The 21,067-nt window shown below is 37.3% G+C and overlaps 1 long non-coding RNA gene and 2 pseudogenes across 2 annotated transcripts; 2 read left to right on the forward strand and 1 right to left on the reverse strand.

Annotated features, from left to right (window-relative positions):
- Window positions 1–259: 259 nt before the first annotated feature.
- Window positions 260–1,387, reverse strand: LOC145223768 (uncharacterized; annotated as a pseudogene).
- A 1,021-nt stretch (window positions 1,388–2,408) lies between these two features.
- On the forward strand, window positions 2,409–5,754 carry LOC145223769 (uncharacterized). Its single transcript, XR_013859499.1, has 2 exons — window positions 2,409–2,654; window positions 5,584–5,754. It is a non-coding gene; the product is annotated as an uncharacterized LOC145223769 (long non-coding RNA).
- A 3,948-nt stretch (window positions 5,755–9,702) lies between these two features.
- Window positions 9,703–17,591, forward strand: LOC145222223 (DNA repair protein XRCC1-like; annotated as a pseudogene). The gene is made up of 14 exons (XR_013859305.1): window positions 9,703–9,818; window positions 10,049–10,243; window positions 10,759–10,917; window positions 11,211–11,297; window positions 12,352–12,475; window positions 13,515–13,579; window positions 13,775–13,841; window positions 14,337–14,481; window positions 14,796–14,959; window positions 15,342–15,432; window positions 15,502–15,599; window positions 15,753–15,864; window positions 16,060–16,246; window positions 16,618–17,591. The product of XR_013859305.1 is annotated as a DNA repair protein XRCC1-like (transcript).
- The last annotated feature ends 3,476 nt before the right edge of the window (window positions 17,592–21,067 follow it).

Below are 21,067 nucleotides of genomic sequence, written 5' to 3' on the forward strand. Positions count from 1 at the left end.
TTGTCCGCCACATTGCATTTTTGCAAAACTCGGCGCCTATGGATGCGATGCTTATATTCTTGGAAACTTAAAAATATTTTGCGACCCAGACTGGAAGGTCTTGCGAATTTGGGTCGCAACCCACTATTTGCGGACCCCTGTGTTATAGAAAGGTATATAATTTGCAACAAAGATAACATACTGCCCCATTGATACTCCGTGATAACAGAACTGCAACGGTTACGCAACAGCATGTATCACTATGTGTGTTAAGTAGCTCTCAAAAAACACACGGCTCTTTGGCTGCATATTTATCTGGGCGCTGGAGAAAATTGTGGCCGTCGTATCTGACGACGTGGCCGTTTGATAAAGGCCACTCCTCGACGACATCTGACGACATATAAACAGATGCAGTGGTTTTGATACTAGCGACACTAAAACAGATATGTATTACCTTTTGCATTTGAATGCGGCTACTGTTGGCGCAAAGCGCACAATACTTTTGCAAGACTTGAACTTGACATATGTAAGTTTCTCACACTTGACACCACACTGACAGTGACGCAGTGCCAATTAGTGTAAACAAAGAAATGTCATTGATGTTAACATTGGCATACTTGTACAGCATGCTCTCGTTGGTGTCAAATGAGTTTTTGTGCCCTGGTGCTTACCCCATGCTCCTGATAGAACGTGGTCTCCCTTGCCTGCATTTTCTTGCGAAATGTCTATCGATATTGCATTGAAAGCACAGACGAGAGGAAAAACGTTTGGTCTCATTTCTCAAATCGTTTAGTTCCAGCCGCAATTGTTTAATTTCCTCTCCCAAGCATTTCAACTCTTCAGGGATCAGGTTAACTTTAGGTTTTAGCAGGGCAACATTAACTTCACGCGGCTTTTCATTGTTAACAACAAACTCGTTCGCGTTAATTGCTCGACCCGACGCAACTCTGAAGCTTGGTTTTTCCTTCGAGCAATTTTCGCGTGGTAAGGTCTCTGTGAGGCGTTTGCTCTCAAGGCCGGTTAGCACATATGGCCAGGAGGCAGAGAAGTGTACAGGATGGTGTTTCTTAGTTTGTTGTCTTTTTAGATACTTGGTATCCAAGCGTTACAAGAGCTAATACGAAACTTTGGTTGGTTTCATCTACTGTTTGAGTGCGTCTCGCCAGTCGGAGCCTTACCCTTATTTTCGTATACTTGCATGCGACTACGGCGGTGGCTCGTTTCTTGAACTCCTCATCGGCCACAGTTTTCATTTTCAGTTTTCTAGAATGTCAAACTAGTGTAATATTGTGGACGATACGAATTGAGATTTATTCTTCTCACAACAGCAGTCCTGGCGTGCTCGCCAATTTTTATAACGGCCTTTTTAGGTTCTGCAGCAATAACGGGCTGTCAGTACTCAAATCAAACTGTATAAAAATAAAAGTCTAAAAACGATGCAAAGCAAGCAGCACATTGCGCTACAGCGACACAGCATAGAAATGCATTAATGATGTCATGGGACCGTGCCAGAATAAAAACGTAAAATTTTTTATCCTGACTCCATGGTCGCTATGAAATATGAATCCTACGCATATGAATCCAGAGCAGAGCAAAAAAGATTGTCGAGCCCTGGTATAATGAATATACCAAGCTTTCTTAGAAGATTAACTGCATGGATTATGCGATAATCTGAATGCAACGCACGTTGTTAACAGAAGTGCTACTTTCCACTTCCATAGCAGAAATTACGTTACGGCGCTCGTATACGTCGACAGAGATGCTTCCTTTCTTTTTTTCTGTAGCATAGAAAAGATGAAAATTTTCTTTCAGAGCCAGATCAACTCTTAAATTACAGAGCTAAATGTAGATTAAATTTTCAACAGATCTTGAGATGGTGCAAATGTTGTGTTTAAAGATTAGCAATCTACTTTAGAAAATCTTTTGAAGGCGACACTGTCCCTTATACACACATTTTGTTTCTAACAAACAACTTTGGCACAGCTTTTTTTGTATTCAGCATGACGTACAACAACGTATAGTGAAACAAACGTGCAGCGCATACTTTTTACTCGTGTGTTGCTATAACACCACATCACCCGACACAAGGATGTTAAATTTAATCGAAGAAGCAAGGCCAGGGCGCTTAAACGCGGAATTTAAACAAGTCAATTAACCTAAATAAATTTCTTCCATCAAGCTAGAAAAGCCAGGATTGGTTTGTAAATTCTCTTTAACAAAAATAGTGTGAACATTCTACAGCTTAATTTTCATGTTGAAAGGCATGACTGCTAGCATAGGTACGCTTGACTTTTTGCATTGTCACAAAGACTGGATGTAACAGTTACGTAGTCATATGTAACAATGCAATAATAATTAGGAGGTTAAAATAGCTGAAAATCATTAAAACTATAGATGCGATCATAGTGGCCTAGTGTGTGGTGATGGCGTGGCGCCACCACCTGTTGTTTAGTTCTAGTTACTTAAATTTGTCACTACGATAAATGTGATAATATTTGTTGCATTAAAATCAGCTGAAGATACTCGACCTCTCCCACAACAAGATCGGCAACACGGAAGCAGCTTCACTGGCTCCTTGCCTTCACAACATGGAGGAACTTATACTGAGGGAATGTGGGATCGGAAGTGAAGGTGTCGAGAAACTCTGTGATGGAGTGAAAAAGCTAACAAAGCCGGTAAAAGTTGTTGAATTCTATCTTGCGAAACATATTTTTTTGCTTTATAGCACAGATTGACTATTTGTTTTGGAAACGATAAACTAATACCTAGTGATGTACTGATTCGTTTAAATTTCGGTTCGCCGAAACCCAATATTCGGCGTTTTGCTGAATAAATTCGGCCGAATCAACCGAATCATTCATGACGTCACGCAAAGTGGTACGCTAAGAGTTTAAATGAAAAAATGTTTATCTTCCAGGCAATTAGTACAGAATGGTTGTGTTTTGTCGTCATTTTAGTCAAATGGGGTTGAAAAAAGCATGATTGGCAACCTGCCGAAAAATTACTAATTTCTTTACTACATTGGGAAAAACAATAATGTGTTGAAAATGACAAAAATTGAAGCGATTTTGGTGATGTTTGTGCTTTTGAAAGATAGCGTGGTACCCTTAATAAACAGAAAAGACACGTTTAATGCTTTAAATTTGTGCTCGTTGGTTTACCGAATCTTTGCAAAAATGAACGATATGATTGGTCAGGGTTGACTTTGGCGCATAACGCGCGAGAGCGGTGTACAATCTATGCCAACAAGTAGCTATTTTTCTAGCCAGAAGCACGTGCTTTCGTTGAGGAAAAAACTATACAATATGGCGGCTATTAGGCATGTTGCCGAGGCAGATATTTATATCAGTACAAAACAATTCATTCCCTTTCTTACATTACTAAAAATATTAGCAGTACTTTTATCCTGAATTCATGATCACTATGATATATGCTGCACATAATATCCAGTTAATGGTGGAATCAATATGCCAAGCTTTATTATGCGATTAACTGGATTGTGCGCTTAGCTGAATGCAATACACGTTTTTAACAGAAGTTCTAATTTCCACTTCCATAGCTGAAATTACGTTACTACGACGTTTGTTTACACCAACAGAGATGCTTCCTGATTCTTTTGTAACATAGAGCATTACTATCAGCAGGCAAGCATGATGTTGTTGCAAAAGAATAGTTGCCAGTCTGTTCGTAACATAACTGACGTTTTGTACGAGTGGGAAAAACGATAGGTTTCATTAGTAGTTGATAATATTTTAGAAGATTCTGTGGTGATTAGGCACAATAGACACGTTAAAATTTTGATTTTAAAATATTCGTTTTGGGCTGAAACGCAACATATTATTTAGCCAAATCCGTATATTAGTAAAATTATCCGTTTCAGCTGAATCAGTTGGGCAAACCGAATATTCGGTACTCAGTTTTAGTTAAAACTAATAATAATATGCAGAAGACACAGTGCTTAACAAGTTCCATTTGCATTGTAGGCTAACAACTAGTTTTCTAATATTGGGTGATATCTGACGCAACAAGACACGTAGGTGGTAATGAAATCCTGCAATTACGTCACGTAGGATGTCAACGATGTGTCTTCATCTTCCGCTAAACTTCCGCACACAAGGAGCATCCCGGGTTCGAACTTCTTAAAACTAAAACATGAAAGTTTGTGCCGATCTACAACTTTCAACCTGTGCGTCTTTCTGTTCGTTTTCTGCCTCATCAAATCACATTTCACTGACATTTTGCTTTACTCCATGATAGGGTTGTACAATTTTTTCCCAATACACGTCACTCCGCACAACACACATAACTAATGACAAAACTGTCACATACAGATGGGAAAGTCTTCAGTTTAAACGCCACAGCAGGGGTGCATAACCTTTACGCCATGGTGGCCGTATCACAGGTTCTTATTTCACCAAGGACCGCCAAATATTTGGGTATTTTTATTTACATTTTGCTGATGCAAAGAAACGTGAATTATCTCATTATATCTTATCTACTGGTTGCTTAAGTCCAATTTAATTTTTTTTATCAATTTAATTTGAACGATTTAGTTATCAGTAATAACTTTTTATGACGTCACCCTCTGTATCGAAACGTTGTTAGAAAAATCCGGTTAAAATGGCTACTGGGCTTGTAGTATCTATTCATTCACACAAAGTCCATATAGACCAGTTTGTAAGGCCGTATGTCTAGGAAACGAGTTTTAATCAATTTACGGTCACCAGCAGGGGCGTATCCAGAAATTTTTTTGGGGGCGTCCAACATTTTCTTTTGGGAATTTCCCTAATGACGTCATATACGTCCTAAGATCGCTTTGAAAAATTTCCCACACAAATGTCCACACGATACGTAACTAGACCGCACGAGACTAAATACGTAATTTACACGTCAAAATGCCACAAAAATTGCCCCGTTGCCTATTTAGTTTTCTGGTTCAAAACGACGTGTAAGCGGCAAAGCGCTTCGTTCAAAATTCTAAGCAGGCTCAAACCAAAAAGTACCAAAACCGAAACACGGCCTATCTTTCGATATTGACGCTTTCTCTACCTGTCCAATTGACAGAAAGAACAAATAATTCTCGCGAAAGCTTTACAGTTTCCTGATTTCGCCGCTGCTATCTAGCTTACTCAGCAAAACTGCAGCTGAAAGATAAGCGTGACTGTCAGGGGAAAATAACATAAAAGATTTGGTGACTTTGTTCAAGTTGCACAAAAAGACAAAGTCACGAGCCAAAAAATGCACACTAAGTTAACTGATTTTGTGATTGTTGATGTAATGAAGTGGTGTGATTTTATTAGTTACTGACGCATATTATACGCATTCTAAACGACAATTGAAAAATGGTACTTGGGTCCAAGGGTCGTATTGAGGCAACTTTATGCTATTCGGTGATTTTCATGTGATTACAAACAACCCGAGCAAATCTACACATCAGTAGTTGTTTGTTTGTTGATCTTATCTTATATTGTTAATTATTTTTCACACCTCACAATATGTGACATCCGTTTTTCACTCAAAAACATTTTGCACTATGACGTCATACTGCATTATTTATTACAACATACTTGAGTGTTACTTGTGTTTAACTTATTCTTGTTTCAGATGGAACTTCTTGATCTATCTTTCAACGACTTGACAGATGAAAGTACTGAGTCATTGGCAGGATGCGTCCACAACCTCAATTTGTTGAAGGTTCGGGGCAATAACTTCACAGAAGCAGGGATGAATCTCATCAGATCAAAGCGGCGAGGAAAAGTTGTGTTTAAAATCTAAATAATAAAAAAAAAAAAAAAAAAAAAAAAAAAACCTGAACACTTGTTTCCATAACAATCTTAAACAAACTTAATCTGTGCAACAATCCTTACAATAAATGCTTGACCAGACAGTGACTCAATGTGACATTATTTCATCACTAATGATGGCATTGGTCATTGCCTGAACGTCCGATGGAATAAGTCATTATTGTCCACTGTCTGGGTCAGTATCTTTTCCTGACGATTATCAACTGTCATGTTTGTTTGAAAAATTATTATTTGCGCTTAACACTGACAAGCATAGGCGCCGAACATGAGTGTGTGCAAGGTATTTTGCATCAACGTTAAAATCATAAAACTAACTGACGTTTGGTGTCAAAGCGATTTTATACATAAACCGATGCAAAACGCTCACTGCATTTGGTTTTATTAAGGAATTCAAACTTTAAAAAGAAATACAAATTTTTGTTACAAACTACATCCAAATACAAGTAAGTTTGTTTTTCTATACAATACATGAACGTAAACCATCTTTGTACAACCGCTTTTTCATCTCAAAATTCGACTGTTAAACACCGTACTTTTACGACGCATTTTTACTGCTTTATGTTTGTGATGTTTATAAAAGTGGCTTTTGTGCTGTAAAGATTTTTTATTTAGGCTTAAGTTGGCAACATAAGTGTTGGTTTGTTTCTCTTTATGGCGAATTTTGTGCCTCATCAGTTTGTTGTTTAAAAATCGTGACGTTCGTTATCTGACGTCAAAAACTCTTATCAAATTCACATCGTTTGGATAACCTGGCATAAAGTTCGGTGTCTATGCTCACCACTTATTGTGATTATAACCTTATGAATCTAATTAGGAAATCCTACAGAGTTTAACCTGAAAATAATTGTTTCTATGCTTATGTAATGAGAATTAATTGGACTTAACATACTTGAAGTGTTTTGTCGGGCAAATAACCGGTTATTTTCAAATGTAAATAAGCGTAAGCACTGGTGATAAACGTAAGTTGTTATTTTAGTGCGTGACAACCCTATGATTTGTGTTCTGTAAAATCCAGTGTCGTTTAATGTTGTAACCGATTGTGCTTTTGTCGTCGTTCGCCATGCTGTTGTTTAGTGACGTCACTAGGGGTTGTCCCCCTAATTTCCACGTAACAATACGTTTTCGTTGTTTCGTTTAAAAGTTTTGTTGCAAATGTCAAATTTTGGTTTGAGGTAAAACTTTAAACCCAACTTACTTGTCTGAGACCAAAACCATGAAACTTGTTTCTAACTTTTCAACCGAAGCCAAACTTGGTGACACGTTAAAAAACAAATTTCAACTTTTATTAGTCGTCGTTTTTCGTCATAAAAAGTCTAAATTTGTCACTTATCTTGCACACCATCTAGTGGCGTCTCTATCTTTAGGTTTCTTAAATTGTTTTCAACAAATTATGTCGGTAATATATAACGTATATTTTGTGCAGCCTTTCTGCATTGTATATCTGTACATATTGTGTTAAAATGTTTCCTTTATTCTGTAAGTATTGTCTTGTTTTATAAAATGTGTCTCCGTCCCTGCTGGCTTATCTATCAAGGGACGCCACCCTATCTAGTTCTCTATACCGTCTCAACTCTCCACTTGTAGTGTTTATCTGTACAACCTAATTTAACTGTAAACATTTATTACTCCCGTTAATTTATGGGACAATTTTATTTGACTACTTTGCGTAAAATTTTTGTGTTCCTGCCTTTTGTTTTGTTGTTTTGTAACTATTTTTTTTATCAACGGAGACGACATGATAATTTGTTTTATCGGCCGGTTGTCACATGTTGAGGCGAGGAGGGGCCTCTGCAAATAAAATAAACTATATTCTGATGCATATTTTATTCGTTGGTTGCATTATTATTACAAGCTCAAATTAAATCAATATTTTGTGACGTTTCGACAAACCATTCATCAGGGAACACGTGACCAAGCAGTAATTTACACGATTACATGGAAGCACAAAATAGTGGGCATGACGTGATAAACAGGAAATGTAGAAATACCTGGCTGTGCAATACTGATAAGCCAAACCAACAGTTGTGTGTATGGCGGGTTCAACAACAATCGGTTCAGGAGCGCGAGAAACGAAGTTTTGTGTTTATAGTGTTGCGCAGATCGACATAAGAGGCTGCAGCTGGTTTGCTGACAAATGCAGGTCCCGTGAAAGTCTGAATATCAAAGTACAATGACTCGTAAATATCCAAGTTTTAAACTGAAATGAAACTTTTCACAAGTTAACGGTTAGGACTATTCTGGTCAGTGTTAGGGTTTGTCACCACAACAACATTTTAATACAATCTCAGATACCTCTTTGTTGCGGCGTTTGACGATATTTTCAGTCTCAAGGCAAACTCGCTTATGGTTTCGATTCCTAAGCAAAACCAAACTACACAGCCGTCAAAATATTTGTGTTGTGCTAATCTATGTTGCCAAAGAATCTGCCCAAAGCAAAAAATCTTTTAGGGTCGTAGAACATTCTCTCGGGCGCTGTAAACTATGAACTTTAAAACCGATTTTCTAATTTCGATTAGCTATCGGTCGCTTTTACACCACTGAAGTATAGTTTTGTCAACGTGGCATCACTGCTTTTGTGCCAGTTATGTTTGATGTCATGAGGACAAATGGGTTGTGTAGCCTACCCTATAGAAGACACTCCAAATGAGAGGCTGAAACGTCAGATAAGTTGTATGTTGCCTGTTAAACAAAAGCTAAAATCCTTCAGTTTAAATTGTGAGTTTAGTTATTTGAGTTTTCTAGATTGCAGAGGGTACTTTCTCCATACTGCAAATAATAAACATAAGTCTAGCGCTCCTTGGTGTTGGTAAAGTAAGTCGGCTGGTATGTAAGCAGTGGTGGGATTCAGCCGGTTCGCACCGGTTCTATAGAACCGTCTCACGAAATTTGATGAGATCAGCGAACCGGTTAGCATTACTGGTTACTGTCAATGGACTTTTAACATATGACTTCTGTGATAGAACCTGCTGACAAAAAAATATTGAATACCAGCACTGCATATAAGACTTGATTGTTAAAAAACATCGGATTTACGGTTACGTCGAAAAATTATTTTAAACAAATTACGCGAAATAGGCGTTCAAAAGTTCGAGATTCCTGGAATAGTAGCCTAGGTCATAAATTGTTTCTAATATTTCTACTTCGTTCAGAAGCTGAAAACGTTTCCAGATTCAAGCATCAATATACGTGCTAGCAAATGCTTTGTACTTTATCTGATTTTTTAGCCGAAAATTATCAATTTGAAATACCCGACCCAAGTACAAAAAGTCGTCACGCCTTAATGAGTTCCGTTTTTTCGCATTAATGAACAGCGGTACGCATGATTAATCCCAGGTTTTCTTTCAAATAATGTTTTGAAGTTAATAATTATTGTTTACTGTTCATGTTTTAACAAAACCTTTAGTTATCAGCAAACGTGTTAAGTGGTTTAACATTACAGTAATAAAACCACAAATTGTAATGGATAAGTCTGTTACTGTTTATGTTTATCAACACAACGGTATTGTGGTGGCTGTAAAAATACATATTTTTAATTTTAAAAGAAAATGATAAAACTGTAGTTTTTAATCCAGTTTATCTTTAAGTTTGATGTAAGTAAAGTTTTAATTATTGACTTCAGCCCAATACTCACTAAGATTTTAACAGGACCTTTATGGTCATGACACAGGGAAACATACAAAAGTGCTAAGCACAACAGCTGGACTGGCCTAATATTTCCATAAATATGTACTACAATGTCTGCAGGGCGCATATGTTATGAGAACAAATCATGTCTGGTACATCGTACACACACATATCATTGAATATATTTTGTTAAAAAATGTTAACGGTTTATTTCCATGCATAAGTCAGTACATTAAAAATGCAGACAGACAGATAATAGTTTTGCAACAAACCAGTTTTATTCAGAGAATTTCATTAACTGCTTTGTTTTGTTAGGTTAAACTATTTTCCTAAATATTTGAACTGCTTTGATCTGGTATAATGCCAATCATTAACATTCAACATATTGTTTCATTCAGTAGTGAGGACAAGGTGAGGTATTTTCTACTACTCAATTTATCATAATTTGTATATCCTAAATCCATGGGACCATGTATATTTATTGTTCTCTTATTTGTTGTACATATATTTGATGATTTTATTTGGTTTATGTTATTTTATGCATATAAAAATAAAAAATGAAGTAAGTTTGCAGTTTTCACATCAGAAAAAATGTGATAATATTTGATTCTTCTTAACATAAACTTTGAAAACGTTTGTAGATTCACAAAGCTGAAAACCTGCTGAGGAAAAACTCCCAGGGAAAATGGAGGTGTGCAAAAAATGGAGAGTCACAAGCTGTTGTTTTCATGCAACTTGAAAAAGCTACGAGAATCAACAGTATTGATATCGGCAATGATGGATCGGCATTTGTGGAAGTTCTTGTATCAAGATCGAGCAATGACCAAGAATATCAGGTATGTTATTTGGGAATCTGCAATCAACCAGGTATTTTTGGATGATAAACTAAGGAAAGGCCACAGTTTGGAATGCAGTGTGCAGTGGGAATTTGATATTACAGAATTGAGTTTGGAAAAGTTATATAAACTGTAAATTGACTTTTTTCATTCCTATACTGTACTGCCTCATTTTTGTTTTTTGGGTGCATAACACAGATGATTCCGAACATCAACATATTTCAATTTATCACATGGCTCTATAAGTTTACTTTATTTTTGTCAAGAAAACGTTACAGTTATTAACATAGTTTGTTAAATGTCATGTAAAAGTGTTATAAATCTGAGATGTAATAGGTTATTAAATCAAGCTGTTGCTGCCAGGCATGATATTGACAAATGTATACCTCTTCCATCACTGGATTTTTTGTGTTCTATCGCTTTGGTTTCTTTACAACAAAGATGATAAAGTACCGCTAGTATCCAAACAGTTTTAGTTTTCACTCTGTGCTAGATTTCCAGTTGTTTTGTTGCAGGTGTTGTTGGTTGCTTCATCTTTTATGACGCCCAGTGAAGCTCGAAGTGGAAATGGAAGCAACAAAGTTCGGATGTTTACCGAAGATCAACTGTCGTCTGAAATTGCCAAGCAATTGTGGGACAGAGTGAAACTGGTTTGCACTCAACCATTTAACAAGGTTGGCAAATTGTTGTTGTAACTTGTTGAAAATAAAATGTTTGTTGTGTAAAAATAAATCACCAATTACAGCTAATGTCTTCTTACCAGCTACACTTTATACATTGAATTAGCGTACACTGTCTGCAGCTTATCACTGTCACATACGAAAGATCAGAGGTTGTGAATTTGTGTTCACCCTATTTGTGTCAAATTATTTATAGTACAGGGCCATAGAAAAAGAACAAGTTATGAGTAGAAGTGTTTTTACCAATAAATTTACTGATTTTATAATAAATTTTACTTTATTACCAGCACACTACTTATGGACTAAGCTTCATAAATCTGCACTCCAAAGAAAATGAGGAAAAATCAGACAATACAGAAATTACCTCTTCTCAAGTAAGTTTGCTCTGATTAGAATGATAAGGAATGTTGTCATTTACAGAACACATTTGGTTTACCAAAAGCGTTTGATTGCAAATTACAAAAGTGTTTGTAAGGTGTGCGGCTTAGTATACCACATGGTGTGTGGTATGTAAAATTAAAAGCCCCAACAAGATAAATGAGGCAAAATTCGTGTGGTATTTCAATTACAAACCCTAATCCCAACCCGAATAGCTTTCTTTGTCAGTGCTTTAAAAAACAAAAATTATAACTTGCACAAAGTATATTTGTGTTGGCTTAAACTGCTTTCCATGTAATAACATGCAATATAGCGGCATCTTTTTTTCACTGTGGACCGTTTTCAGCCTTTAAAAACTACAAATATTTAGCAATAAAAATGCCCAAATTAGTTTATCATCCCGGGATATTTGGGGGAAATGTTTCAAAGCATTTAACTTGAAATTTATACAACCTGGTAACAAACTGGCCGTGGACCTGCGGTTGCCAACCACTGCATATACCAAGCGGTATCATGTTGTATTTAGCCACTGGTGTTTGGTTATTACTCTGACAGTGTTAACTCCTTGATATTCTACCTGTATAATTAATGATGGGACGATACCAGGTTTTGAAGCGAGTACCGAGTACGAGTACCACATGTATATACCTTCCAAACCGAGTATGATTACCAAGTACTTAGGTGTAGTGTTGTACTTAGTTGTATATCACTGGCTAATTTATCTGTCATGGTCGGGGTACAGGCGTGCACACACACATGCCAAAAAATGTAATCTCCACGTGATAGCGAAAAAGATATACGTAAACTGGCGGAACTTTTCTCCAATTTTGTGCTGTCCGAAGCAAATATTGGCATAAAGTTGCCCGTATTCTTGGTGTAAATCGGCATTTGGTACTCGCACATTGGTATCGAAAACTTAGGCAAAATATTTCGATACCGAGTACGAGTATCGATACCACTGAAATCGTTCGATACCGAGTACCGGGTACCCGTCTCATCACTATATATAATGTGAAATGCATGTCATGTTTTGTTTTTCTACATTTCCAGCTTCAATCAGCCTCATCGAGTCGAACGTCATTCGGAAAATTTAAACTCAAAGCAGATGATCCTGTTGCCCCACCAAGTGTTCGGAATGTTGCAATGAAAGTTGACACACAAACATTTAATCAAGGTAATCAGTGTTCAATTGTTAATGACACTACTATCTCTCCTTCAACTACCCAGGTGTAAGTCATGTGATATGGTTAATCACTGCTGTCACCTTGTGGACAAAATAATTTTGTTATATTTTAGCAGTGATTTAAAAAAATCTATTAGTGCACCATTAGGTGGTTTTGTATAGCATTCTCATGTCACTAATATCTAGAAAATTGACTACAGTACAACAGCTACTGTTAATCTGCTGGTGTTTGTTGCACTTTAAATATATAAAATGGAAATAAAAGTAATTGTGGAAATGGATGTGCTTTGCATTATTCGAAAATATTTAAATTTTGAATGTACACCTGTCTAACAACTAAGTTTGCTGACCAAAGTGCAACAAACTAAGCTTGCTGACCACACCATTGGTGGTGTGCAAACCACAGTTTGATACTGCATTATCAATCAAGTTTGGTTGCTTTTTTATCTTTTTTAATTCGTTAAATCACTGTCTAAACCTTTTGCTATCGAACTTATTGATGTATGTCACATTTTTACCTGCATAACATTATCATCTAACGCAGTGATTCTCAACTGTTTTACCTTCGCGCACCCTTTTCGGTGCTGTAATCTAATTGCGGACCCCTTAGAAGTTTTGGGTAATTATGTCCTTTTTTATTAACAAGCAACTAAAACACGGTGCATAAAGTTACAGCCACATTCGGTCCAGGACCAAAATTTTAATTCCTTTTTCTGGGTCGCGACATCGGAAATCAACAAGAAAGAGCCATTACAGCAGTGTAATGTGACGTTGTTTTCCACTTACAATTTACGTCTGTTGTATTACAATGGGGTTTGGATGTCATAATGCACTGTGGTTTGTCGCCTACGAAGAATGTTTTCAAACAAATTACATGCTATTTTTTAAACGCCAAAGCGTTTTATTCAATTTGTGATTTATTTATCTCTTTTTGCGGGAATTAGGAGGTTGTCGCGGACCCCCTGAAAACGCTTGGCGGACCCCCGGTTGAGAATCGCTGATCTAACGCATGTTTCTGTTTAATTAACAGCAAAACTTGGACCAAAAATAAAAGGTGAATAAAAAACAAAACCTGGAAAAGTTTCTGCACCTCAAGTAAGACCACTCGTTGGCGCTTTAGTTTCATGTGTTTAATGTCAATCAAAACTTACAATTGCAAAATGTTAAAACTAATGTTTTGTTTAACTTTGATAACTCTTTGTTTATTGAACTGTGTTTTTACATATGTTTATTGTTATTGTAGCTTAGCTTCAAAAATGTTAGTTTGTTTTCATGTAATTTTATTTCCAGAAGCGAAAAATGTTGAGTGAAACCTCAACGAAACCAAAACACCAAAAGACAAACCGAGCCGCAACAGGTGAAACTAGTGAGTAAATCTTTCAATGTCACATTTTATCATTAGCTTTAATAAGTAAATAAATGCACTACATTGTCACAAAGTTGGTGGTTTAAATCCAAGTAGTTTTCAAACAACAAACTTATCTTCACATTTACCCATTGTTATCCTTAGTGATGTTACAAAGAAACAAAAAGCTTAGTTTGTAATTCCTTTAATTGTGAGGGAATTAACCCGAGAAATCCTGAGGTTGTGAGTTCAAACCCCACTACCGAATATAAATTATGCATTTGCAGTTGCAAATTGAAAGCCTCTTAAACCAACCGATTTTGTTTTGTAACTTGCGTGAGTCTTTGCGGTTCTGCTGAGGTTGCAGGTTCGAATCCCACCACTGATCCGCCATCTACTTTCATGCAAATCTCATAGTTTTCATTCGTTATGTCCTCAACAATTTGCATTACTAACAAATCCGACTTCAGCATATTATCACTATCCTTACATGAAAGTTTTTTGCAGATGTTGCTTTCAACAAACTGTTGAGTGATGTTGTGTTCGTGATAAGTGGATTCCAAAACCCGAGAAGGTCAGATTTAAGAGACAAAGCTTTGTCTATGGGAGCAAGATACAGAAGAGATTGGGAGACTGGATGTACACATCTCATGTAAGTGACGTTCTTAACATGTTTTGTTTGATGTACTTTAATCTGCAATGTCAGTAACAATGAAGTTGCATTCATTACTTGGAGCAGCCCTGATTTGTAATTGTGATGTATGTGCCGTTATCGTTGGTCTACAATAAACGCTTGTTTCAGTAATGAATGAACGTATACATAGTTGCTGGCTGATGACCGCACTGACAATGCAATGTATACTGACTCTGATTTATCTATCTATACAAAGTATACTGACAACAAAAATATTCTGCATCACACATTTCTCTGTGAATTATTCGATGATCTTCACTTTATTGTTTCAGATGCGCCTTCGCAAACACCCCAAAGTTTCGACAGGTCATGGGCGATCCACGTGGTCGAATCTTGCGCGCTGATTAGATAATCGACTGCGCCGCGCAGAAGAAGCTGTTGCCGTGGAAAACATACAGCATGGATCCGAATACGTCAGATGATGATGACGTCGACGGTTGGTGACGGTTTGTTTCATTCCAGCTTTGCTTGCTCAGTTCTAAATTAAAACTCGCAGAAAATCACGAGTGGTCGAGCTAGGATTCGAACTCGCAACTTTGCGAGTTTGTAGCGGTTGCACTTACCGCTGTGCTACTTGGAATATGCTTGAATACGTCTGCCTTGGCATGTGTAGTATGGGTTTCTAATAGTATTATGGTAATGGATAAAATTCGTGGTTTATATTTACTCACTGCCCCAAATAAAATATGTATATTACGTCACCACACACATCACATAACGTAGTTGCCAAAATGAACCAGACAAAGTGAAATGTCAGTAATTCTAATCTGGTTTCCAATTTGTTTTCAACTCGTTTCAACCGCTGTCCTGGTTTATAGATGGGAAACCACCGGATGACGTCAACGACCCGTTTGAAGCGGGCACTGACGAAGAGGATGACGTCATAGATACTGATGACGAAATAGAGAGGTGACGACAGCACTGATGAGTTTGTCATCGCACTTTTAATTTCACCGATCAACGCATTCTTGTGCTCAGGGTGAAACAAAACATCAAGATTGAAAGCCCAGGAGCGCCACCTGTTGACCCGTATGACGTCAGCACTGACGACGAAGAGCCACCTCTGATGTCATCGGGTACGTCATCAGTTATTTTCTTGTCTGAATTGATTTGCATTTAATGATCATTTCGTGTCACATGATCTGACCAGCTGATTTTTCGACTGATGGTGATTCTATATAACGTCACAATGATGCAACAACACTTTGTTGTTTCTATTTTTCCCACAGACGGAATTCCCGAACTTCCCGATTATTTCAGCGGAAAAACATTTTTCCTTTACGGGGATTTCCCTCCAGTAACCGAGCGAATGCTGAAACGTCACATTATCACGTGCGACGGGTGAGCAGTGAAGTGGAACGTTGTAATAATAAGCAGTCCATTATGACATCACACATGTTAACATTTTCAACACAAAGTTTAGTCAATAAATAAGCTATTGCAATAGTCAATAAATAAGCTAACGACTAAGCTAAAGTTTTGTCGTCCAAATTAGCTTTTTTAATTTTTTTTGTGATGAAAGTTTGTTGTTCACAGCACGTTGGAGGAATATATGAGTGATGACGTCAGATATGTGGTGACGCAGCGCTCATGGGATTCAAGTTTTGATGACGCATTGACTTCGAATAGTTCGCTTGTGTTTGTGAAACCGAGCTGGGTTTTCGAATGTGGCCATTCAAAATCATTGTTACCTCACAATCGACACATTGTGCATTCGAATTAGGTGATTGTTTAAGTTTCAGACTTGTTTCTAATTTAGCGCTCATTTGTTCCAGCTTTGGCTCATGACTGGTAGGTTGTTATGTTTGCAAATGGGAAAGTCTCTTTTCAGTTATTAAAAAATGTTTGCATGGCTTTGTAACAAATAATATCAGTTACTTGTTTGTTGCACTGGTTTTGTGTTATTGCTTCTTTTTTTGCTATTTTTGTTTGTTGCTTCGTCACCATTATTTATTTCATTTTTGTTTCAATTATTGTTTTGTTTACTCTCGTTATAACTGTTTGCATTTGTTAGTCTTTATTAACACCACTTTATTTTATCCCGTTTTTTTGGCTTCACCAATTCCTTCAGGACATTTGTTAATTTACTTTCAGAATAACTCGTGACTTTTTCCACCTGGCGGCTCCCTAACGAGAGGACGGTGTAACTTGAATTGGAAGAATTACAAAATCCAGAATTGCTTATCCACTTCTGTGTTCGCGAAAACATTAAGGGTGGGGCGCGGTCTGGCCCTTAAGCACAAAATATTAAGCAGTGACATCATCATTTTTAAATACTAAGTGACATTGAAGTCATGTCATAAACAAGATAAATTCGTTTCAAGCAATTTCAATGAATAAGTTTCAAGCAATTTCAATGTTATCGGCCAATGGTAACGAATCGAAAAAAGACCGTTTACTTATAACACGTACGGTGGTATCACTGTACTGCACCCGTACCTCTGCTTTCTTCGCATACCCTACCTACGTACCGTACTTTTTGATGAGTTTTGCTGCGTACTTTACCGAACTGCCATCCTTGCCTGAGGGCCGCGGTCGTTGTCATTCCAACTTCACAGTCGCACCTATTTTCTCGGCTGGTCGCCTTATCATTACTTTCAATACTAATTAGTTATTCATAATTTATTTACTTAAAAAAACTCCCATGTGTGCATAAAATCATGCAATGTTAATTTAGCGAATATTATTTTCATCTTGTCTAAAATTAGGTTGTGCCAATTTTCGGCGATGTATAGGTTCGTAATTTGTGGTGTTTTGTAGTCAAAGTTAACATATTTTGCAGACCGGGGCTTTAAACTGAGCGTGATGCGTGATACAAAACGGCGCCGCATGTCACATCACTGTATCATCATTTGCATACAAGTTTGCCGCTTGATGGGGCCAAAGTGCACTCGGTATAGCAAGTTCTGCCGCTTGAGGGGCCAAAGTGCACTCAGTTTAGAAACTCCAGCAACGTGACCATTTGAGCTGAGGTGCTCGATCCATGCGACAAAACCTGACCAGGATTTGATTTTACAGGATCCGTTATTTAAGAACCATGAAAAATTCAACAGGTGGAAAGAACTTTTAATTCAGTTCCAAACACTACGTTTCGAATTGTAAGTTCCCTCGTAAGTTCAAGTTTTACTCAGTGTGGCCGTAAGATAGAATAAGCACAGGAAAACCAGAACGTTTGGTAAGTTTTACAGATCACAAATGGGTTTACAACCCGTGAGTAAAAACGCTTGACTTGAAAGTTTGCTACGCGAAGACTTTAGACGGGAGATGGCGCTAAAGCACAGATCGGACAAGATCACAGTTTTTATTTCCGCAACCAAATTTGGTTTCATTCTTTTGTTGCAGGTTTGCTCAGTAATAAGTTTGGTGCTTAAGGCTTTCTCGCAAACTCAAGTGCATCACCTTTATGGTTTCAAGCATTTTTGATTTCGCCATTTCCTAACATTATTATTGTTTTTGAAAAATGCAATTGATTTACACTCTCCGCAAGCTACTTAGTCGCTGGAAAGAGCTAATCAATACCTAAGCAACGAGGTGTTGTATATTCTGTCCCCTGCGCTGAGTGTCCGTTAATATATATCGGGGAGACTGGAACGTCACTCAACCGCCGAAAAGAACATCAACGGGATGTTGCCAACAGCGACGCGAAGAAGTCGGCCCTTTCCAATCACGCGGGATCACAAGACCACCGTATTGATTTCAATGCGGCGTCTGTTGTGGCCCGGGAGCCTGACTACAGGAAAAGACTATTTCTTGAGTCATGGAATATTCACCAACGGGGCAACTCATGTGATACCTTCAGCGTGACGGCCACATTCTCAAAGGTTATAGGCCAAATTAAACGTTATCGCACAGCGTTTCTGTTATGACGTGCTTGCGTTCCATTCTTTTTTCCTTTGTTTATCGTGCACTGTACGCCTAGCATTTAGTGTTGTTTGCTCTAAAGAAGGCGAAATATGGTTTAAACAACATACTGCAACAGTTTTCGCAACTACAAGTAAGGTCATGAGTTGTTTTTTAGTTGGACTAATGTTGTCTTTGTAAATCTATTGTAAAATAGGGATATTAGCTTGTAAGGTTGGGATTATGTATCCGCCTGTTACAAAACAGTGGTAATTGTGCTTCATTGTTACAAAGAAGCTTGGTCCATTATCTTATACACAAATCACCAACAGCACAAATAGTTGCTAGTAAACATTTTACATCTGGCGTTCAACGTGTTGCGCGAGTTATGTTTTCCACCTTTTGTTTCACTTCAGTGTTTACCAGGGTTTTCCGTCAGTGCACGTCAGTTTTGGTAGAAATGTTCTACTCAGTTCTCAACGCTTGGCTCGATCAGAACTTGTGTTTGCAGAGATTGGAAAAAGGCAATGTTCAGCGACCAGTAGTGGCGAGAGAAACATAATGGAGGTTTACAGTTTGCTATAAGTTTGGCTGCAAGTGCTTGATGTCGACTGAAGAAGCACGAACTTGGCTGGTTGAAGGAATCGTGGAGAAGGCAAAATGCAAAGTGAGTTATGTTAACTCTTGTACTTATATGTGCTGTGGGCAATGTAAAAAAACTGTTAGCAGTGAAGTCTAAAGTCTGGTTTACGGAATGCAGTTGTTGTGTTTTTGTAGGTAGTGTTTAAATGTTAGGATTGGTTCCAAAAAGGAAAAGTGTGAAAGGTTTCAACTTAAAACACTGTTTAGTATTTCATTGAGAATGTTTATAAATTGTTCTTAAAAAACAATAATTTAAATCAAAAAAACACACGTTAATTTGTTATAGATTTGTATTTAAGCTCAAATCAATTGCAATTTCTGCGTTTTGGTCAAACTGTGCGGTTTGATTTGCTATTGCGCGTTTGGCGTAATTGTCAACACTAAGATTTTGCAACCGCTTACTTCTAAACAGTGGTAACTGGGTGCAAAATTGTGGTGAAACCCACGTGCATGTTGAAGCAATCACGTTGATAAAACGCTCAATAACGCACAGTTAAGTGGTGTAAGAGTGCGTGATTACCTGATAAATATACGGAGAGCTAAGTTGCTATTGAATCATGTTGTACTGTAAATGTATGTGGCAGAACCTTCATTATAAGAGCATAAGCTTACTGACCCAAACATACTTTTAAAACACTTATGAACAGATCAGTGGTACAAGGGTGCCTTTATGCCCTAAAAATAGATTAAGACTAAAGTGTTATGCAAAAGTTACCTAATTTTGCTACACCGACCATAACGCACATAACGTAAAATTGTTGGTAAAAAGTGGTTTCAGTTTTGCAGTTAATACGTTTCTCGACATTTCGCTATGAGAACACAACTTATACTTGTCATTTGTTTATTTAAGTATTTCAAAGCGATCTTTTAAACGTGATTTAAACAAGTTAGCATTTCGTATGCAGCTATGAACACATGCTTCGTTTACCACAGTGGATAAACTTTTGTTTTCATCTAAGTTTGAAAAATACGCTATAACTTATTGGTTTCCAATATCAACAAAAGTCCAAAACTCTCTGCAACCTGATTTCCACATCGCTCAACAACTTTGTCACACTCAGAGTTTACAAAAAACACGGTTAACAATATCTGTAACAAAACAAAGTGATAATGTATGTGTTTGCGTCAGTAAATATTTTTAAATGATACCAACTCACACAAACTGCGTCGCAACAAACCCCGGAACACACAAATACACGAAAATATAACTTAGTAAAGTTTAAAACAACGTTTCCGTTTGTAATTCGTTTTGCGGCACTCGACAGTAAAACCTTTCCTTGATATTTTTCATCACCTTGACAGCGTAAAGCAAGCGTTCATTATTTCGTTCTCACTGTTTTGACAATTTCAGGGTGGTAACAGGATTTTTTTGGTAACAGGTTTACTAACTTCATATATTTTGCTAGATTAGAAAGTATAGCTTAAACTATCTTGATGCAGTTCACCATGTTGACACGGGAACGAACCGTGTTGGAGATGAACCCATGACAAAGAGTTGCTGTGCACGAGATTCAGTGCAAGCAAATCAAGGTATTTTTTATTTATGCGGGACCTGTTTAGTTGTGTTCGGGACTAATGTGAAACGATAATTACTCTCTTTTATGAATGAATGGGTTTACAGACTATTGTGGGAATGTCCCTCATGGAAGTCCACTGATGTACAAATCAAACTAAGACCGCTTTGTCCAAACGGGTCATTTAATTTTAATAAGTTACTTCACAAAGTTAAATACAAAATTCCGTATACTAAATATATTCCGTATATTTGTCAACAGGAAGCAACAACGTAAATGCGGGTTCAGTTGTAGTGGCTTGTGATTTGCTTCAAAGTCGAATAACTGAATACTTACTGAGTTTCGAAAAAGTGAAACAAGTCGCCACTAGTTTTGATGTCGTATACAGTTTTTTATGTGTTTTTCTTTTCTGTGTTGAATAAGGGAAACTGTAAAGTGCTAGTGATTGCTTATTGGCGCCCTCATTGGATCTGAGCTTGTTTGGTACAGCGATAACATAAACTGGGCAACAAGTATAGTTTCGGAATAATTTTCATCGTTTATACAAG

This window comes from Phallusia mammillata, chromosome 4, assembly GCF_965637545.1.
Source record: "Phallusia mammillata chromosome 4, kaPhaMamm4.hap1.1, whole genome shotgun sequence".
Lineage (NCBI taxonomy): Eukaryota > Metazoa > Chordata > Ascidiacea > Phlebobranchia > Ascidiidae > Phallusia > Phallusia mammillata.